Source organism: Nannospalax galili, unplaced genomic scaffold (assembly GCF_000622305.1).
Source record: "Nannospalax galili isolate Female #2095 unplaced genomic scaffold, S.galili_v1.0 scaffold290, whole genome shotgun sequence".
Lineage (NCBI taxonomy): Eukaryota > Metazoa > Chordata > Mammalia > Rodentia > Spalacidae > Nannospalax > Nannospalax galili.
The window spans coordinates 7,234,853-7,255,671 of NW_008331486.1; the positions used below are offsets into that span (position 1 = coordinate 7,234,853).

The 20,819-nt window shown below is 47.0% G+C and overlaps 1 protein-coding gene across 2 annotated transcripts in view; it reads left to right on the top strand.

The window, feature by feature from the left end:
• Fnbp1 (formin binding protein 1) overlaps positions 1-20,819 on the top strand; it is a gene marked incomplete in the record, with an annotated part of 132,819 nt that overhangs the window by 52,202 nt on the left and 59,798 nt on the right. For both annotated transcript variants that reach the window (XM_017796459.2, XM_029560147.1), the window contains 3 exon segments: positions 951-1,066; positions 10,694-10,750; positions 11,390-11,537.

Consider the following 20,819-nt stretch of genomic DNA (forward strand, 5'->3'; position numbering starts at 1 on the left):
TTTGTGTTGGTGTTTGTGTTTGTGTGTGTGTGTGTGTGTGAATGTGAATGTGGGTACCTGAGGAGGCCAGAAAAGGGCTTCTGATCCCCTGGAGCTGGAGTTACAGGCATCTGTGAGCAGTCCAATGGAGGTGCTGGGGGTCAGAGGTTAGTCTTCTGCAAGACCAGCAAGTACTCTCCTCTCTCTAGCTCTCTTTTTTTTTTTTTTTTTTTTTTTTTGAGACAGGGTCTCCCTGTAGCCCCAGCTGTCCTGGAACTCACTGGAGACCAGGCTGGCCTTGAACTCACGGAGATCTGCCTGCCTCTGCCTCCCAAGTGCTGGGACTACAGGCGAGCGCCACCACGCCCGGTTCTGTTTCTTTTTTAACAATCTCCCACTAGACCTGGAATTTGCCTTGTCAGCTAGGCCCCAGTGATCCTCCTGTCTCTACCTCTCCAGTGCTGGGGTTACAACCATGTATCACCACACCTAGCTTTTTGCCGTAGGTTCTAGGGATTAAAGTCAGGTCCACTCTTGCAAGGCAAGCACTTTATCAACTGAGCCATTGCCCCAGCCCTCAGTCAGCTGTTTTGAATGATTTATTACCCAGAGAGACCAACTTAGGTACTAATAGATGCTGTTGTATGTGTGTGTTCTACGTTTTAGTTTTGGCATCTGAGAAAGACATTTTCCTTTGCACTGGGACATTAATTATATATAGAAGTCATGTGTCTTAAGAGGAAGAGGGAAGGGATGGATGGGTCACAGATCCGAACTCCAGGCAGTGCTCAAACCAAATTTGGTAATGTTGACTTAAAGCTCTCAACCCCCCACCCCCACCTCCCAGCAGCATCATGGAAAACATTGGAACTGTTTTCTGTGGAACGGTGAATGATGAGGCTTGCTCACTGAAATTCTGTTAATCACAAAGGAAGACTGTAAACTGTCTCCTCCTCTCTCTTTTCAAACAGGATCAGTTTGACAACTTGGAAAAACACACACAGTGGGGAATCGATATTCTTGAAAAATATATCAAGTTTGTGAAGGAGAGGACTGAGATTGAACTCAGCTATGCAAAGCAACTCAGGTAAGGTGTTGAAGAGACAACTGTGGAACTGCAAATACATGCAAGTTGATGTCTTTTTTTTATTAAACATGTTTCATTACATTTATCGATGTGTGTGTATTAGAGCGAGAGCGAGAGAGAGAGAAAATGAGCCTGCAGGAATTCTCCTTCTACCATGTGGGTCCTGGGCATCAAACTCAGGCTGTCAGACTTGGCAGTAAGCACCTTTACCCACTGAGCCATCTATTGGCCCAAATGGCAAGGATATTTATTCTCATTTTATAGTGTACATGTGTAATCTTTCCCATTTATATAGAGTAATATTTCAATGGAAACAGCTGTTGTTAAAACAGAAAATTTTCATAGGACGGTAAAAATAAAGTCATTGCTTTTGTTTGCCCAGTGTTTTGGTTTTTTTTTTTTATTTATTTTTTTATTTTGAGACAGGGACTCACGTAATCCAGGCTGGCCTTGAGTTTACTATGTAACTGAGGCTGGCCGGCCTTGAACTCCTGATCCTCTTATCTCCACTTCCTAAGTGCTGGGATGACAGGTTTGTAGTGTGTGTGTGTGTGTGTGTGTGTGGGTGTGTGTGTGTGTGTGTTGTGTTGTGTTTTGAACTAGTTTGTAATGCTTCCAACTGAAAGTGAGTCAGGTGCCGCTAGGCAAATCCTCTACCCTGTTCTCTGCCTCTAGAAAAAGAATGTTTTTTTTTAAAGAATGTTGAATTTTGGAACAACTTGGTTATCACTAATCATCTTGTTGGAACAGTCACATGAACAGAGAAGTGCACAGGTCTGATGTGAACAGCCCCCTCCGCAGGGAGCCAGGTGCCTTGGATCAGTAGAGCCTTCCTTGATGTTTCTGTAGAGAGAAGCGTCTGCTTTGCTTTCTTCTTCTTTTTAAAATCTCCCTTCCTTCCGTCTGCATCATGCCTGTGAGGTTCATCCACATTGTCACCCCTGGTGGGAATTTGCTGATTCTCATTGCTGCCTGTGGATTTCCACAGCGCTTCTGTTCTGCTGTTGTTTGGGGTCAGTTGTTTCTGCCTGTGCAGGTCCTCGATGCAGATCTGAGCAGCTTCCTTCACTGTAGGAGTGGAGCTGCTGACCGTGGGGTACAATTCTGCCCAGCTTTAGTGCTGCTTGGACTAATTTACACTCCGACGCTATGTGAGGGGCCTGGGGAGCAGTATTTGAAAAGAATCATTATTGGAGGAGTTCTTAGGTTTGAAGCCTGGTCCCTGGCAGTCCCAACAACCAGTCTTAGCCACCCACCCGTCCCCAGCATACCCATTAAAGAGACAAGTCATAGGGAAAGGTAGAGAAGGATTTACCTTGGTGTGGCCACATTGGGACGAGGAACAGAGAGGCACAGTGACCTCCAGTCCGTCTTCATTGTCCAAGATAAAGTTTTAGGTTTAAGTAGGAGGCAAGAGGTATGTATGACGAATAGTCCTGGCCATGAGTGATGGGTCATTGCTTAGCCGCAGTATGTCCTGCAAGGTAGTCTGACAAGTTGTCAGAACTGTGTGAAATTTCTTCCTGGGAGAAAAGTTCCTTCTCTTGTCAGCACTAGGCTTTGCCTTTTTTTTGGGGGGGGGGTCTTTTTGAGACAGGGTCCTCCTGTAGGACAGGAACTCAGAGATCTGCCTGCCTCTGGCTCCTGAGTGCTAGGACTAAAAGTGTGCACCACCCGCAGCTTTGGCCTTTTAATACCATGCCATAGTGCACGTCAGAGGCAGTTTTGTAGAGTCAGTTTTCTCCTTCTATTTAAAAAAAAATAATTATTATTTTTATTTTATGTATGCGTGTATTGCCTGTATGTACGTAAGTACACCCATGTCATGCAGTGCCCGAGGAGGTCAGAAGAGGGTGTCGGATCCCCTGGACTGGAGTTACAGATGATTGTGCACTGACATGTGGGTGCTGGGAATTGAACCCAGGTCTTCTGCAAGAACAACCAGTGTTCTTAAACACCAAGCCCTCTCTCCAGCCCCTATTATTTTTTATGTGTATAAGTATATTGCCTGCATGTATGTAAGTGCATCTGTGTTCTACAATGCCCTTGGAGGTCAGAAGAGGGTGTTGGATCCCCTGTAACTGGAGTTACAGACAATTGTTAGCCACCAGGGTGCTAGGAATCAAACCTGGGTCCTCTGCAAGAGCAGCCAGTGCTCTTAAGCATTGAGCCATCTCTCCAGCCCCAAGGAAGACCCTGTCTTAAATGACAGAATACATAAAATCTGGCAGGAGGGCTATAAGAAGAGGGATAGCTAGGGGAAGAGGTCTAAATATCACCAAAACATATAGTATGACATTCACAAAAATTCAGTAAAAATTATTTTAAAAACAACAAAAAAAGAATATTCTCTTTTATGCCAGGGAGATCATGTACTTCTTTAATCTTTAATGATGAAATTATCTAGGAAACTTGTTTTTGATATAAAATACTTAAAAATTGTTGGTAGGGGGCTGGGAATGCAGCTCGGTTAGCAGAGTGCTTGCCCCCCATGCATAAGGCCCTGAGTTCCGCCCCTAGCACTGCATAAACTGGGTGTTGGTGGTGCAGACGTGTCACCCCAGCACTCAGGGGGTAGAGGCAGGAGCATCAGGAGTTCAAGGTCATCCTCAGCTACTGATAAGAAGGATCCTACAGGGTTATTATTTTTGTTCTTTTAAGTAGCTAAGTGGCATCTGTAGAATGTTCTTAGGGGCCACACGTTTTGTTTGCATTGAGTAACTAGAATGCAGACGTCAAGGAAACCATGTTTCTAAGGGGCTGGATCCAGGTCAGTTTCTAGGACCCTGCATGAGTCTGGGTCTCACTGGTGCTTTAAGACCTTTCATTCTAAAAGTGGGAATAGCAGTGACCACTTTGCATGGGTTAGTGCCCGTGTGCTGTCACTCACGGGCATCTGGGCTGCACCACCTTTTAGTCCAGGTCTTCTCAGGGATTTTTTGGGTTTTGTCACTTTCCTTTCTCTTCTGTCAGCATGAACTCCTTCCTGGTGCCTCTGTCCACTGTCTCCTTTGGCTTCGGAGGTCTGTCAGCAAGCAGCCTTGCGGGCAGTGAGGTGGTGCTCCCTCTCCCCTGGAAACCTCTTCCCCTGGTGACCCCTGGATTCCTTCCATCTCACCGACTTTATATTGAAGCTATGACATTTAGTGGCTGGTCCAACTCCCTCGATGGTCCTGCATCTTCTGTCCCTTAACACTGCCGTGTCTATTTCCTGCCTCTTCCCCACTCAATCTGTGCTCTCTCCATGACCCCAGCTGTGCTGGCTCTAGTGCCCATTGGAGCAGCCACTCATTCCCAGATGTATCTCTCCAAGCCACCCCTCTCTCCCGAACTCCAAAATCTTGCTTGGATTTCTAAAAACATGTGCACCTGCTCGTGTCTGAAACTGAACTTCTGATCCCGTTGACTGGGTCCCTGCCTTTCCGAGGCTCTGCTTCTCCAACCCATGAGTGGCCCTTCCTGGCTTAGGGCATGATGCCCTAGGGTCCTTTCTGTGTCCTTTCTTGCCCATTCACCGCAGCCAAGCCATCAGGACAGGTCAGCCACTCTGCTCTGCACATTGACCAGGACCAGGACACCGCCATGTCTCAGCGCCTCTGAGCTCCCTCTGGCCCCAGCTCACTGTTGTCACTCGCCTGGGTCATCACAAGTCCAGTCTGCCAGCTGCCTCTCCACCTCCTCCTGCTGCCTGCCTGTTTTCTGTAGCACAGCAGGATCCGTTTCCCTCAGCAACGCCTGTTTCATTCTGACTAAATCCAAAGTCTCTGAGTAGCAAGTACCCTAAACCCCTGCTCGCCTGGTCTCTCCTCCGGTCATGACCTGGACTAGCTCGCTCTCTATAAGTTGCAGGAGACTGCTCATTTGCTTCCTGTTCTGCTTTTAATTGTGGAGGTCAGGGGCAGGGTTTCCCTCCCTCACACTTCCCAGCTCTGCTCCTTCCTCCTTTGTTTCTGGTTAGTTCTCACACAGTGGCTATCTCACGGCTTTCTTGTCAGCTTGACAAAGCATCACACGTGTGTTCATTCCCCTCTGGTTTCCGTGCTGAGCTCGTTTCCTGAGTCGGCATGCCCCTCTTTGCCCCACTCTGCTGTGTCCGTGGTCTTGGGACTCCTGCTGTACTGCGTTGTGTCTGGTTAAGTTTCTCTGTGGCATGAGCTACTCCACAGCCGCTTCACCGCTCCTCTTCCCTGTATGTTTCCACCCAGGCTGGCTTGTCCTCCTCCGTCCACCCCTCTCCTCCCCCACTGCCTGCCAGGTCTTGTGACTTTGCTTGTGTCTGACTTCTTCGGAGGTTTGGTAAAGTGGCTGACTCACGTTCTAGTGATCCAGGACCTGGGATGTCACCCTGGCGTTGCTCTCATTCGATAGCAGTTGTGCTTTGGGGGCAAATTGGTCTCCGTGATGTATTTATTTTTAGTTGAAGACGTGACGAGTGATAATTTCTACCATCTAAGGCTGTCGAGGAGACTGTGTCATCTACTTTCTCTGTGCTGTGACCAAATACTTGACAAGAAGGGACATAAGGATGGAAATGTCTGTCTTGGCTCACAGTTGAGGTTACAGTCCATGGTGGTGGGGAGGGTGTGGTAGGCGGAGCCCGAGTCACCTGCCATCAGAAGCAGAATGAGGGAGATGCTGCTGGTCGGCTTGCTTTCTCCCTCCCATAGGTTCATTTTTTCTTTGGCTTTTTGTTTTTAATATTTTATTTATCATTTTTATTTTATGTGTATGAGTGTATTGCCTGCATGCGTTAAGTGTACCAGTATCATGCAGTGCCCATGGAGTTTAGAAGAGGATGTCGGATCCCTTGGAACTGGAGTTACAGACAGTTGTTAGCCACCATGCGGACACTGGGAATTGAACTCGGGTCTTCTGCAAGAGCAGCCAGTGCTCTTAACCACTGAGCCATCTCTCCAGCCCGTTTTTTGTTTTAGAGATATGGTTTTACTATGTAACCCTGGCTGACCTGGAACTTACTGTGTAGATCAGGCTGGCCTGGAACTCATAGAGATCCACCTGCTTCTGCCTCCCAAGTACTGAGATTAAAGGTGGGTGCCACCATGCCCAGCCATGCTTTCACCTCTTTATTCAGGAGGTAGGATAGCCCATGGAATGGTGCCACCCACATACAGGGAGGGCCTTCCCACCCAGTTAAACCTCACTGGAAATGCCCTCGAAGACACACCCAGAGATGTACTTCCATGGTGACTGTAAATCCAGTCAAGCTGTCTGTGAAGATTAACTGCCACAGGTACCTCCGGAGAAGAGATACTGCAGGTCCTCCAGCAGCCGACACCGGGTATGCTGGCCACACATGTGCGGATGTCACTGGACGTGACTGCCCCTTCCTGTGTTCCTGTCCTTCTCTCCAGACTCCATCTGAGACTGAAGCACTGTGTGCTCCCTGAAGCTGGGGGCTAGGCACCGGGGCCTTGGAGAATTGGTTGGGGAGGGGCCTGGCTTGGAGATTCTGAGCTCTGTTGTCTGTCCTGAAACTTCGTTGAAGGGTCTACTGTGGGCTGATTCCATTAGACAAAGAGGTCATGCTCCTGTGCAACCCCTAGGTGCATGGGGGATCCCTGCACACATGTAGCCTGAGAACCGGAGAGTGTAGACCACAAGCCATCCCCCCACCCCCATGTCCTACTCCTGCCCACATCCTCGGAGTCCAGGCACAGATGTTTTCAGGCAGCGCTTCCTGTCCCTGAGTACATCTTCCAATTCACTTTGTCTCTCTCTGAGCTGATTCAGGGTTGTGGCTAGGAGGGTGGGGAGAGCATCCGTTCTAAACTGCCCCAAGTCTTCTGTCTCTCCCCCAAGTACCTTTTTCCATAGAGTATGGACTGAGGATAATGTCTTGCTTCATTTATTTTCTGTTACTGAAAACCTTCCTGCCCCTGTGTGTGTGTGTGTGTGTGTGTGTGTGTGTGTGTGTGTGTGTTGAACCCAGGGCCTCCCACATGCTAGCAGTCTATCACAGAGCTACACCCCTGGTCCTTTTGTGTTTGATTAAATTAATTAATTAATTTATAGACAGGGTCTCACCGTATAACCCTGGCTGGCCTAGAGCTCTCTGTACTGTAGACCAGGCTGGCCTTAAACACAGGAATCCACTTGCCTCTGCCTTGCAGGTGCTGTGATTAAAGGCCAGGCAGACTTTGAATGTATGAGCCTCCTGCCTCAGCTTCCTGAGTAGCTGGGATTATAAGTCTGGGTCTCTGGTCTGGCTCTAGGCCATTTTCTGTTTGAAACCTTTTCTTGTTGGGAAAGCACTGCTCTCCTACCACCCTGGTCCAAAATCTCATGGTGAGCTTTTAGAAAAATAACAGAACACAACCCCAAACATTCCCAGGCGCCACCCTAGAGGTTCAGGTTCTCAGCTCCTGGAAAGGGGCCCAGGCATCTGATTTAAACATCTCCCTGTGGTCTGCAGGGTCAGCCAGATCTAAGCTAGCAGCCTCATTAAAACGAATGCTTCCTTCTGCCCTCCTCATTAGTCTACCAGAAAGGCTAGTTGAGTTTAGACAGCACATCTGCTCCCTAGACACACCCAGAAATGTGAAGATGCTTTGAGGGCCTTCCTTGCATGCTTGTTTTTAAAATAGCTGTCCCCAGGGCAAGGAGATGAAAAGGTTTTAGAGGGAAAGAACCCTGGACCTGGGATTTGGGAGATGCCTCAGTGGGTAAGAGTGCCTGCTGTTCAAGCATGAAGATCTGAGTTCAAGTCCCCAGCACCACTGTAAAAAGCCAGGTGTGGCCACATAACACCTGTAACTCCAGCTCTGCAGGGGGCAGAGACAAGGGGATGGTTGGGGCTTGTCTATCTGCTTAGCTGCAGGTTCTGTCTCAAGGAAATAAGGCAGAGAGGAGGGCAGACACCTGCTGGCCTCCTGGCCTTTGCATGTGTTGGTGCTTCTGAGCTCATACAGAACACATCACACACACTCATGTACACATATGTGTTTACACTCTGTCCCCCCTGCCCAAAAAAAAAAGAAAAGACAGAAGAGCCTTGGACCTGAGGCTCCTTTTTCGACCTCCACAGCTTTCATATTTACAGTGTGAATGGTTTTAGTGCTTTTCAGAAGCACCTGAGCACCCACGTGGTCAGGGTGAGACCTGAGACCTGTCAGAATTTGGCAGGGCTCAGCAGGGTGTCACCCACATGGCAGGTTTTTAATCATATTGAAGATATGATGGTAAAGGGAACTTACTCTTTCAGAGTGCCTGTTTAGCTGGGCATAGTGGCACAGACCCTTAATCCCAGCACTCAGGAGACTGAGGCAGGAGGATCCTTGAGAGTTCAAGGCCAACCTGGAATACAGAGCCAGGGTTTTTGTTTTTGGTTTTGGTTTTTGGTTTTTTTGGTCTTTCTGAGACAGGGTCTCCCTGTAGCCCCATCTGGTCTGGATTCCCTGTGAAGACCAGACTGGCTTTATACTCACAGAGATCCGCCTGACTCTGCTGGAATGAAAGGCATATGCACCACACTCAGCCAGAGCCAGTTTTTAAAATACATTTATCTATCTATCTATCTATCTATCTATCTATCTATCTATCTATCGATCTATCATCTATCTATTATCTATCAATCAATCATCTATCTATCTATCTATCTATCTATCTATTATCTATCAATCAATCATCTATCATCTATCTATCTATCTATCATCATCTATCTATTATCTATCAATCAATCATCTATCTATCTATCTATCTATCTATCTATTATCTATCAATCAATCATCTATCATCTATCTATCTATCTATTTATTTTATTTTGGATTAAAATATAATTATTAAGCTATTTCATTCGTCTATCTATCATCTCCATGCATCCATCCACCTGTTTGCTGGAGGTATGCAGGTGGATCTTAGAAGACAGCCTGTGGAAGTCAATTTTCTCCTTCCACCTTGCAGGCCCTGGGGATTGAACTCAGGCCTTCAGTCTTGCCTGCGAGCACTGAATCATCTCACTAGCCCTACAGAGTGAGTTTTACCTGCATCTAGTCAGGCTAAACTTCCTTCAATTTCCTTTAACATTTAAGTTATTTTTATGGCTGTCCAGGACTAGAAGCTAAAAAGGAAATGTGGATTTAAATAAATGTTTTTTAAAAATCACAGTTTTGAGAATTTTTATGTGAGGTGTGAACTTAGAAGTGGTATTTTCAATTTGTAAGTTATAATTAGCAAAGGAAATGGTTGCTATTTAAAACACACACTAAAAATACATTGCAGGTAGCCACAGGGCTCTTTAGGGTTACCATATATGATGTCCTGAAGAATCTTGCTGCCCTTACCACCTGCGTTGGCCCAGCCCTGGCTCTGAAGTGATTTTGTTTCCCAACACCGCCCTCAAGTACCTGATGAAGACAGGCCAGTACAGGTCCAAGAAGGGTCTGTGGGTACAGGGCATGAAGCAGTTCTCTCTTGCCTTTGTTTTCCCCTTCTAAGGCACACAGCATGCCCTTATAGAAAATGTTGCTTTTTTTTTTTTTTTTTTTGTTTAAAACAGTCTCATTATGTAACCTGGCTGTCTTGGAACTCGTTTTGTATACCAAACTGGCCTAGAGATCCACCTGCCTCTTACTTCTCAAGTGTGCCACCACGTCTGGCCAAATGATGCTCTTCTATCTGGAATTATTAGGTAAATCTGCTACATTCCCACAACACCAAAGAAGGCGGAGTCTGTGTGTTTGAGTGCATGTACGCATGGCAGGGAGTCTCCTTTCATGTGTGAGCTAATAATTTTATATTACTTTTTATTTACAGGGCTGGAGAGATGGCCCAGCATTTAAGAGCTCTTAAGTATGGCTCTTGCAGAGGACCCAAGTTCAATTCCCAGCACCCACATCAGGTGCCTCACACATACTTGTAACTCCATCTCCGGGGAATCCCATGCCGGTTTTTGGCCTCTGAGGGTACCAGCACGCAAATGGTTAGAGCATGTACATACACATAAAGGAAAATAAAAACAAAAAGGAAAAGCATTCATTAGTGTGATGAGTGTGTGCAGTAAGTGTGTGAGGGCACTGTGTCACAGCACGGAGGACAGAGGACCACTTTGTGGTGTCAGGTCTCTGCGTCACCCTTTATGTGGTGCCAGGGCTCAAACTCAGGCCTTAACCTGCTGTGCCATCACTCCAGCTTCTACCTGGGAAACTTTATGATTTAAAAAATATTTATTTATTTTTATTTTATGTGTATGAGTGTATTGCTTGCATGTATGCAAGTGCACCCATGTGGTGCAATGCCAGCAGAGGACAGAAAAGGGTCGGATCCCCTGGAACTAGAGTTATGAATGGTTGTTTACCTCCATGTAGGTGCTGAGATTTGAACCTGGGTCTTCTGCAAGAATAGCCAGTACTCTTAACCACTGAGCCATCTTTCTAGCCCCAAAAATTTATGATTTTTTAAAATTTGTGAGCACAAGTAGTCATGCCATCTTCTATTCCTGATTTCTCGGTCATCTTTCCAAATAAGGTGATGTGTCTACTTTCTTGTTTTAGGAATCTGAAAATTTATGATTTTTTTAAATTTGTGAGCACAAGTAGTCATGCCATCTTCTATTCCTGATTTTTCGGTCATCTTTCCAAATAAGGTGATGTGTCTACTTTCTTGTTTTAGGAATCTTTCCAAGAAATATCAGCCTAAGAAGAACTCGAAGGAGGAGGAAGAACACAAGTACGTTTGTCACTGAGAAGCGTGTGGTGAGATTCCTGTGTCGTTGGTGGTTATGAACAAGGCAGAGCTCTAGCTGTTCAAATAAGTCGCAGCCCACCTCCCCGTCTGCATCCATTCTGAACTTGGGGGAGAACAAAGGGGAGGATCCGTTCGCTTCTCTTGTCCTGAGTCACTGGCCCCATCCCAGGCTGTTTGCAGTAAATAGGGTCCTGCAAGGCCAGGCAGGCATTGAGGAGTATAAATTCTAGAGTTGGGTTCAGTTTTGTGCTGTCTCTCCAAGATGCATGTGTACCTCACCCAGCAACCGAGGCCTCAGCGTGGATGGCAGAAGCTCTTGTCCCTGAGTTAGAGCAGGTGTCCAGTGCATTGGTAGACATAGATGGATGAGCTTGGAATCACCTCCAGACTAAGAATCAGCACAGCCAGTGATGGCGGGTCGCAGAGTGACTGTGGTTGTGCTGTGGTTGTAATTAATTCCAAGCTGTTTCTCTGGGAACACCCCATGTGTAATGAACCGGCAAGGTCCTGTGGGAGGCCAGCGCAGAGTAGCCCAATTTTAATTAATATTTCCTCAAGTAAAAGCATGTGAGGGCGGAGATGGTCTTGTTTGAGCAGCGGCGGGCTGTGCTCTGTCCCCAGGTACACGGCATGTAAAGCTTTCCTTTCCACCCTGAACGAGATGAATGACTACGCCGGGCAGCACGAGGTCATCTCTGAGAACATGACGTCACAGATCATGGTGGACCTGGCACGCTAGGTGCAGGAGCTGAAGCAGGAGAGGAAATCGGTAAGACACTCAGGGTGTCTTGCCCGAAGATGGCCCACAGACAGTGGGACTGTCCCCAGGAGACTGACAGTTGCATAGAGTTGAGCATTGATAGAGAATGCTGAGGAACCCTGGGCTGGGACTATAGTCCCAGCACATGGGAGACAGAGGCAAGCGGATCTCTGTGGGTTCAAAGTTATCCTGGGGGCTGAAGAGTTGGCTCAATGGTTAAGAGCACTGGCTGCTCTTCCAGAAGACCTGGTTCGATTCCGAGCACCCACATGACAGCTAACACCTTCCTTTAACTCCAATTTCTGGGGATCTGATGCCCTCCTCCAAACTCCATGGGCTTTTGCATGACACCAGTGCACTTATATATGTGTAGGCAATACCAGCCTAGACTACATAGTGAGTTCCAGGGCTACATAGTGAAACCTTATCTCAAAATAGAATAAATAAATAGAGCCAGGCAGGGTAACACACACGTATAAGCCTAGCACTGGAGAGGTGGAGGCAGGAAGATCAGAAGCTCAAGGCTAACCTTGGCTACATACTGAGTTCAAGGCCAGCCTGGGCTAGATACTATCTCAAAAAAACTAACCCCATATACATATGTGTGTATATTGATATTAAATATATAAGAAGAGATACATGCTTTCAAATTAAACTGTTGGTTATGAAAAATCAAAAGCTGATGTGGAATATTTACATTGGCGTTGTGATTCTCAACAGCAAACAGTTTTCTCCTATGTGCTGGCTGAGGGATTGAGCTGGATTTTTTTTTTTTCTTTTTCCTTTCTTTCAACATTTGTGTGCGTGCGTGCGTATGTGTGTGTGTGTGTGTGTGTGTGTGTTTGTGTGTGTATGCATACAGTATGCGTGTAGAGGTCAAAGGACAATTTGCTCTAGTTGGGTCTCCTGTGTGGGTCCTGGAGATTGAACTCAGGCCTTCAGGTTTGGTGGCAAGTACCTGCTAAGCCATCTCACCAGCCCCTGTAGCTGGTGTCTTAGAAGTAGAGGCTCAAAACACTTAAGCCTCCTACCACAAGGAATTATAAAGTCCACAGCTCCCAGGCTGAGGAACCCTGGGCTGGAGCCCTAAACTTGATGATGTTCTCTGCTGGACTAATGGTTGAGGAAGGCATTTCATTTATGAAGTAGATAGGAAGGAGGACTACAGAACCCCAGGGCTCAGGATGAAACATCGCAACCTAATATGATAAAATAAATACACAGAATCTGGAGACAGGCTTGGCCACTGCCTTGCTCCTGAACTTGTTTTGACCTTGCAAAGGTTTCTACCTCCTTCCTGTTTGAGGCTCTGCTCAGTGTTCTGGGCCTTATGACTGACCCTCCTCCACCCAGAGGACTAGCCAACTCCCTAAACAGAAACTGCATTTACCTCAGTAGCAAGTATGTATTCTATTTCAGGGTGAGTAAAGAGACAGTGCACCCAGCAGGCCTCTCCCGCAGCCTCCCCCAGCCTCTGAATTCCTCTTCTCTAGCTCTGCTGGCCTGTGGCCTGGTTCACTGTGTTCCTGCCTCAGGGACTTTGCACTGGTTTTTCTAGCCTTGGAAAGCCCTTTGCCAGGTATCAGCAGAACTTGCTGCTGGCCTTTTCCTTTGGATTGTCACCTTCTCAGGGAGGTATCGTCCTTCTGCCTCATTTACAATTACAAAATCCCGTGTTGGAGAGACGTCTCCGAGATTAAGAGCTCTGACACTGGCTGCTCTTGTAGAGGACTTGGGTTCGGTTTCCAGTACCCATGTGGTGGCTCACAACTGTCCTTAACTCTAGTTCCAGGGAATCTGACGCCCTCTTCTGGCCTGTGAGGGTATTTCATGCATGGGTGCACTTACATCAGGCAAAACACTCATGTACATAAAATAAAAATAAATATAAGGGCCAGGCGTGGTGGCACACACCTTTAATCCCAGCACTTGGGAGGCAGAGGCAGGCAGATCTCTGTGAGTTTGAGGCCAGCCTGGTCTACATAGTGAGTTCCAGCCCAGCTGGGGCTATAGGGAGATCCTGTCTCAAAAAGATGCCCCCCCAAATTATATATATATATATAAATGACAGAATCTCTGGCCTCCCCCACTTCACTTCTTGCTTTACTTTTTGCATAGTAATTAATAGCATCTAGATTTTGGGGGGTGGTTGGGGAGGTGCTGGGGATAGGACCTAGGGCCTTGTGGGTGCTGAGCACACGCTCCCCCAATGAGCCTCTTCCCTTGCATCCGGCGTGTACCATCGGATGGCTTTACTTATGTACTGGGTTGGCTCCTTTTTCGCATGGTCAGCTCCGTGCTCCATCTACCTTGTTTCAGGTGCTGGAATTACGTCCAGCTGGGTGGAAGGTAGCAGGCTCAGGAGGTGCTGGGAGAGCAAAAGAAGTAACTGGGAAGCAGCAGCTGCCGGAGTCCACCAGTGAGGGGCTGGGGTGCTGCCCGCAGTGGAGCGCCTGCCTAGAACCTACAAGTGAGGGTCCGTGGTGCCGCTCAGTGGCAGGCACTCCCTAGCATGCACTGGGTTCCATCCCCAGCACCACACACACAAGTAATAGCGTACTATCTGTTTATGTCTTAGAGTTTACTAGGTAAGGACCTGTACGGACTTTTACTGTCTTAGGGTTGGCCTGTCCAAGTTCCACGGTGTTAATTGCCTTTCAGGTTAGTCATATCTGTGTCTTCAATTGTGTCCCTTTGAAAATGGGAAACCACAGTATTTTGTGGAGTAAGTTGTAGGCAGATCTGGTAAATGTCTTGTAATGTACGGCATTCCTTTTTATTTTAGGAGCATTACAGGCCCAGCCATGTTCTGTCAGGAGGAGCTGCAAACACCGCTCTGTATTTGTTGAAGCATTCGGCAATTAAATTAAAATGACTTTTCAGAACACTGTGAACTGTTTTAGAAACTCTGGAAAGAAGGTCTGTCAGCAAGTACATATTTATGGCACTTTTCTGTAAAGCCTCATCAAGACTTTTCATCTTTTCCTATATGGAAGGAATGTATAGCTCAGTGTGAGGACACAGGCCTATAATCCCAACACATGGGAGGCTGAGGCAGGAGGATTACAAGTTAGAGACCAGCAGGAGCTACATAGCAAGACAGTGTAACAAAAAATAACAAGAGCAAAAAAGCCATTGTGGTGGGAGGCAGAGCAGGAAGATCAAGGTCAGCCTCAGCTACATAGTGAGTTTGAGGCCAGCCTGGGCTACATGACATCTTGACTTAAAAAACAAAAACTAACAAAGTGGGCTAGAGAGAGCTCATCAGGCACCCAAGTTCAGTTCCCTGCACCCACGTCAGGTTGCTTACAACCACCTATAATTCCTGCTCCAGGTGATCCCATACTCTCCTCAAGCCTCTGAGGACACCTGTACTCATGTGTACATACCCCCACACAGATACATACATGTACAAAATAAAAATAAGAAAGCTTTAAGGGGGCTGGAGAGATGGCTCAGCGGTTAAGAACACTGTCTGCTCTTGCAGAAGACCCAGGTTCAAATCCTAGCACCCACACGGCAGCTAACAACTGTCCGTAACTCCAGTCCCAGGGGATCCGACAGCCTCTTTTGACCTCCACAGGCATTGCACGACACGGGAGCACTTACCTACTTGCAGGCAATATACGCATACACATAAAATAAAAATAATAAATTTTTTTTGAAAAGCTTTAAGAAAAAAACTAATAAAACAAATAGCCTAAAGGACTGAGCCTGTGGGTATGTTTGTACATGTCATTTTAAAATGACTGAGGGGGCTGGAGAAATGGCTCAGTGGTTAAGAACAGTGGCTGACATGGTGGCTAACAACCGTCCATAACTCCAGTTCCAGGGGAATCCAACGCATTCTTCTGACCTCCTCAGACATTGCCCGACACGGGTGCACTTACATAACACAAGTAATACCTTCATACACATAAAATAAAAATAATAAATAAAAAATTTTTTAAGTGAACTCTGATGGCACGGGAGATCTGGTTCATCCTGCACTCAGTTTTATAGACTGCTGTAGCTAACTTCTACTGCGCCTTCCAGTCAACCCTCCCCAGTATGAGATCTGTGATAGTACCCACTACTCAGGAGCCTGGCTGTCACACTGGGTGCAGCAGGGTTCACACAGGCAACCTGCACCCCCAGGACTTCAGCTGTTCGTTTAGCTTCCCCTTGAGGACACTGGGTTCTGCAGCACAGACCCTGTCTGGAGTGTGTCCAAGCTCTCTCTGTGTGATCACGTGCTGGCCAGTGTTGCTTCTCCAGAGCTCCCACTCAAGGCTGCCCCGGCTGTTCTCGACACTGTAGTTCCCCTAAGGATGACACCAAATGACAGGAGGATGATGTCATTTCCCAATTTCTGCTGAGGTTGGCACCATCGAGCTAGACTGCAAAGCTGGCCTCCTGACATCAAGACCTTTATGTTGGTGGAGGGCAGAGGGCACTGCAGAGGCTGCCATCTGCCTTCGAGGCTGGACAGCACTGGTTAGCAGGCATCTGGCAGTGGAGGATGGTTGTGCGGAGCTACTTCTCTCCGTCCACCTTGATGTGGTTCCTGGTATGGAACCAGGCTTCAGGGTACCAGGCTTCAGCCTGCCGAGCCATCTTGCTGGTCCAGTTTACAGTCTTACTTCTTCATTTAGTGGCAGAAGAGCTTTCTGTGTGATTACTAGAAAATGAATTGTTTTGTCAGAGTTTTAGATTTTTAGTAGCTGTATTGTTATACTTATGTTTTCATTTATTTATGGATTTTTGTTTTGTGTTTGTCTTTTTGAGACAGGGTCTCCAGCTGTCCTGGAACTCACTATGTAGACCAGGCTGGCCTCAATCTCAGCGAGATCTACCTGCTTCTGACTCCCAAATGCTGGGACTAAAGGCATGTGCCACCATGCTCAGCCATTTATTTATGTATTTATTTTATAGTTCTGGAGCTCAAATCCAGACCCATGAACAAATCAGGCAAACATTCCACCTCTCAGCTATATCTCCAAGCCTATTATTTATTTATTTATTTATTTGTGTGTTTGTTTGTTTATTTACACTTTAACTATGTCTTTATTGTTTGATCCATAGTCTATTACTGGTTTGCTTTTTAGTTTACTTTTATTCGTGTGTGTGTGTGTGTGTGTGTGCGCGCGCGCGCATGTGCGTGTGTATACACGTACATGCGCGCACGCACACAGGTGCCCATGGAGGCCAAAAGAGGATGTCAGATCCCCTGGGGCTGGAGTTAGAGGTGGTTTTAAGTCACTGGGACTTAAGTCACCACTGGGAACTGAGCTTAGGTCCTCCGGAAGAGCAGCGAGTACTCAACCACTGACCCATCTCTCCAGCCCCTATTACTGGTTTTTGACTGATTGATTTAAATCAAATAAACAAGTCTGCAATGAGCTCTTTTTGCTGCTGTTGAGACAGGGTGTTTGTATATAGCCCTGGCAGGCCTGGAGCCCCCTATGCAGACCAGACTGGCCTTGATCTCACAGAGATCCCCCTGCCTCTGCCTCCCTAGTGCTGGGACTAAAGGTGTGTGCCACCACGCCCAGCAAGGTAGACCCTTTTATGAAACGTGAAATAAATATCTTCATGTGAAGAGCCTTCTGATATAAGTGGATTTGGGAAATAAAAACAGAACATGTGGCCACAACTGTTTTGGGTTCCAGTTTGGGGCTGGGGTGGAGTACAGGTCACATGGACAGGACTTCTTGGGGGGCTGTCGCCCACCATCCACTTGAACATTAACCTACACCAATCTGTAGTTAGATTACAACTGGGAGCCAGGATGGGCCGCACCTGTCATCCCAGCCTGAGAAGACTGAGGCAGGAGACAGGGGCATGCAAGGCCCAGTCTCAAGCAGTTGACAACCCAGGGTTGAAGAGCCCTGCATTCCAACCCACACCACTCATCACTTATGCTGTGTGGAGGCCCCTTCTGTCTTTGCCCTTTTAAAGCCTGTGTCGGTTTGTTGCCATCTGTGGAATCTGAGCTGTATTTAAAATTCCAGATGCTTGAGGGCTCCTGCTCCAGTGTTTATTTCTTTTACTTTTTCCTGCTTTGTTTCTTAAGTGAATGTTTTCACAACAGTGTTGCATTTTGGTTAGCATTTTGCTTTGTTAACTGTTAGTGGTTAGATGTAAAGTCAGCTCCTGCTGTCTGTTTTGTAGAATGGATGGTAAACATTCTCAGAGTTTGGTCAGCCTTGGAGGATAGTAGAATCTTCTCTGAGGCTCTGTCATTGTTTTTTACATCGATGCTTGCTTTTTTAGATTCCCAAGAATTAAAAACAAATTATTTTATTTTATGTGTACGAGTATATTGCCTACATGTATGTAAATGCACCTATGTCATGCAACGCCATTGGAGGTCAGAAGACAGTGTCAGATCCTCTGGAACTAGAGTTATTGGACAGTTGTGAGCCACTATGTGGTGCTGGGAATCAAACCCAAATCCTCTGTAAGAGCAGCCAGTGTTTTTAACTGCTGAGCCATCTCTCCAGCCCTGGTTCCCAGTAATTTTTATTTGTGATGTTTGTTTTCTGTGGGGTTTTTATTATTATTGTTTTGAGACAGTCTTACTATGGGATCCCTGAATGGCCTGGCAGTCACTAGCTAGCCCAAGCTAACCTCAAATTCTCAGCCATTTCCTGCCTCAGCCTCCCCAGTGCTGGGATTCCAGGAACATGCAACAATGTCTTTATCTTTTATTTAAAAAAAAAAAATCCCTGGGGCAGCCAGGTGTGGTGGTGTACTCCTTTAATCCCAGCAGCACCCAGGAGGCAGAGGCAGGCAGATCTTTGTGAGATCAAGGCCAGCCCGGTCTACACAGGGCGTTCTAGGCCAGCTGGGGCTATAGGGCGACCTTGCGTCAAAAGCAAAACAAAAAGAAAAGCAAAAAAAAAAGAAAGAAAGAAAGAAAGAAAAACAGTCTTCCCGACACTGGATAATTCCTAGAAAAAAAAGTTTGTATGAGTGTATGTACACATGTGAGTGTGTACACTCTGTGAGCGTGCACTGGAGGCCAGAGGTTAATATCAGATTTTTCCCCGCTGCTTCCCATATTATTTTTTTGAGAAGGCATCTCTCATTGAACCTGGAGCTTTTGGATTTCTCTAGGTTGGCGGGTGAGGCTCAGGGATCCTCCTGTTACCCCCCGACCCCATCCCATGCTGGTACTACAGGTATTACACCCCCAGCTTGTACTTGGGTGCTGGGTATCCAAACTCAGGTCCCCATGCTTGCATAGCAAACACTTTACCCACTGAGCCATCTCCCCAACTAGAATATTTTCTAAGGGGTGATTGATTTCCCCTGTTTAGATACAAGTGCAACTAAACACAGAGGAAAGTTAAGTAGTTCGTGACTTCAGATACCACTTGGCTCTCCCTCCCTGCCGCCCCTTTTTTAGTCTATTATTGTGTTTTGAAAGAGACCCAAAGCATCTTATTACAGGGAGAGTAAGGAGCGTTCCTCTGGGTCCCCAGAGATGGCATTTCCTGTCCCTTTTCTGATCTCAGGGAAGAGGGGAGCTGACTTCATCCCAGGCTCCCAAAGCAGGCCTTATTATCTTTGTCCCATGAACAATCCCTCTTTCTTCAGCGTCTCAAGGCACGCTTTTCAGACACACTCCCTCACTGTTTGGAGCAGAACCGGCCTGCCATTGTTTGTTCGTAAACAGCAAATACATCTGGCAAACCTGCTTATTTGTGTTAACTTTGTTAACTGTTCAAACCGCTGTTCTCTCCAAGGAGCCGGACAGAGCTGGTTACCAGTGACTTACTTCTCTTAGGTCAGGCATGTGGAGTGTTCAGGGGGGATGAGGGGGATTGAGGGGGTGCTGGTCTGTGCTTTTGGATGGAGGCAGGCAGGAAATGCTTTGTGTGTTAAATGGCCAGATTCATTCTGGGAGGTCACACACTACAGAAACACCACCACCACCATCACATACTGCAGTGTTCAGGTGCTTGGCTAATCACTGGGGCTCAGGAGGCTGAGGTGGCTTCCTGGGAGACAGCCGCCTGCAATGCAAGGTTCACAGTGCATGTGGCTTACAGAACATTTAAATTAAGGAACTGTTGGGGAACTTCCTGTCTGGGCTTTCAGTCAGAGCTTCCAAAATATGACATCCTCATTTTTTAACAAAGATTAAAAAAAAAATAAAACTTTTAAAAATTACGTGTATATGCCTGAGGATGTATGCACATGAGTGCTGTGCTCTTGGAGGCTGGGAGGAGGCGTTGGATCCCCTGCAGCTGCAGTTACAGTTGGTTGTGAGAGGCCTAAAATGGGTGGTGAGGGCAGTTTGCTCTTAACGCTGAACCATCTCTGCAGCCTTGACTTTTTCATTGTTTAAAATTTTATCTATTTGTTTTATTCTAGTATTATTTATTATTAATTCTATTATTTTATTAGTGCGTGTTAGGTGGAGGGGAGGACTGAACTGGAGATCGAACCCAAATAGACAAGCATTTTCTCACTGAGCTACAGAAGGCCTTTTTTTATCTCCAGACGGATGGCACTGAGTTGTCCAGACAGTCTTGAACACCCTCTGCAGCCCAGGCAGGTCTGGAACTTGCCATCCTCCAGCCTCAGCCTCCGGAGTTCCAAGCTTACACGCATGTACCACCATGTCCTTGGTCTTCTCTGGCTCTCAGAGTCGCTGGTTCCTTCTCAGCCTGTCACAGGAACACTGCGGTCCTGCTTAGGAAGTGGGGGCAGCTGTCCTCGCCCACCCACACAGGGGACTTTGGGGCTCGAAGGTGCCTCACTGAGCACGGTTTGCTCTGGTGGTTTAAGATGAGCTCCTGAGCTTTCTCAAGTCCGTTTGTACTTCGTGTCTGCCTCTCTCTCCCCTGAGGACTTCCCTCCCCCTTCCTCCTCCCCCTTCCTCCTCCCCTCTACTCTCCTTTTTACAGAGCTGAGCTTCCTGAATTTTCCTCAGCATGTTCTCATTCCTCTCTGCTCCATCTCTGTTCTGAGCCTCAGACTCCACCCTTTTTCTGTCCCGCCTGCGTCTGTCCATTATAAGGTTGAAAAGTGAAGCCTTCCGGTTTGTGGAGACCCTCAAATTACAGAATGTTCCAAACAACTGCAAGGTTCTCCAGTGAAACTTGACCATCAATGAGACAAGAAAACATCCCTTAAAAAGGGACATTCTAAGCCGGTCGTGGTGGGAGACACCTTTAATCCCAGCACCCAGGAGGCAGAGGCAGGCAGATCTCTGAGTTCAAGGCCAGCCTGGTCTGCATCGTGAGTTCCAGGACAGCTGGGGCTACAGGGAGACCCAGTCTCAAAAAGACCAAAAAA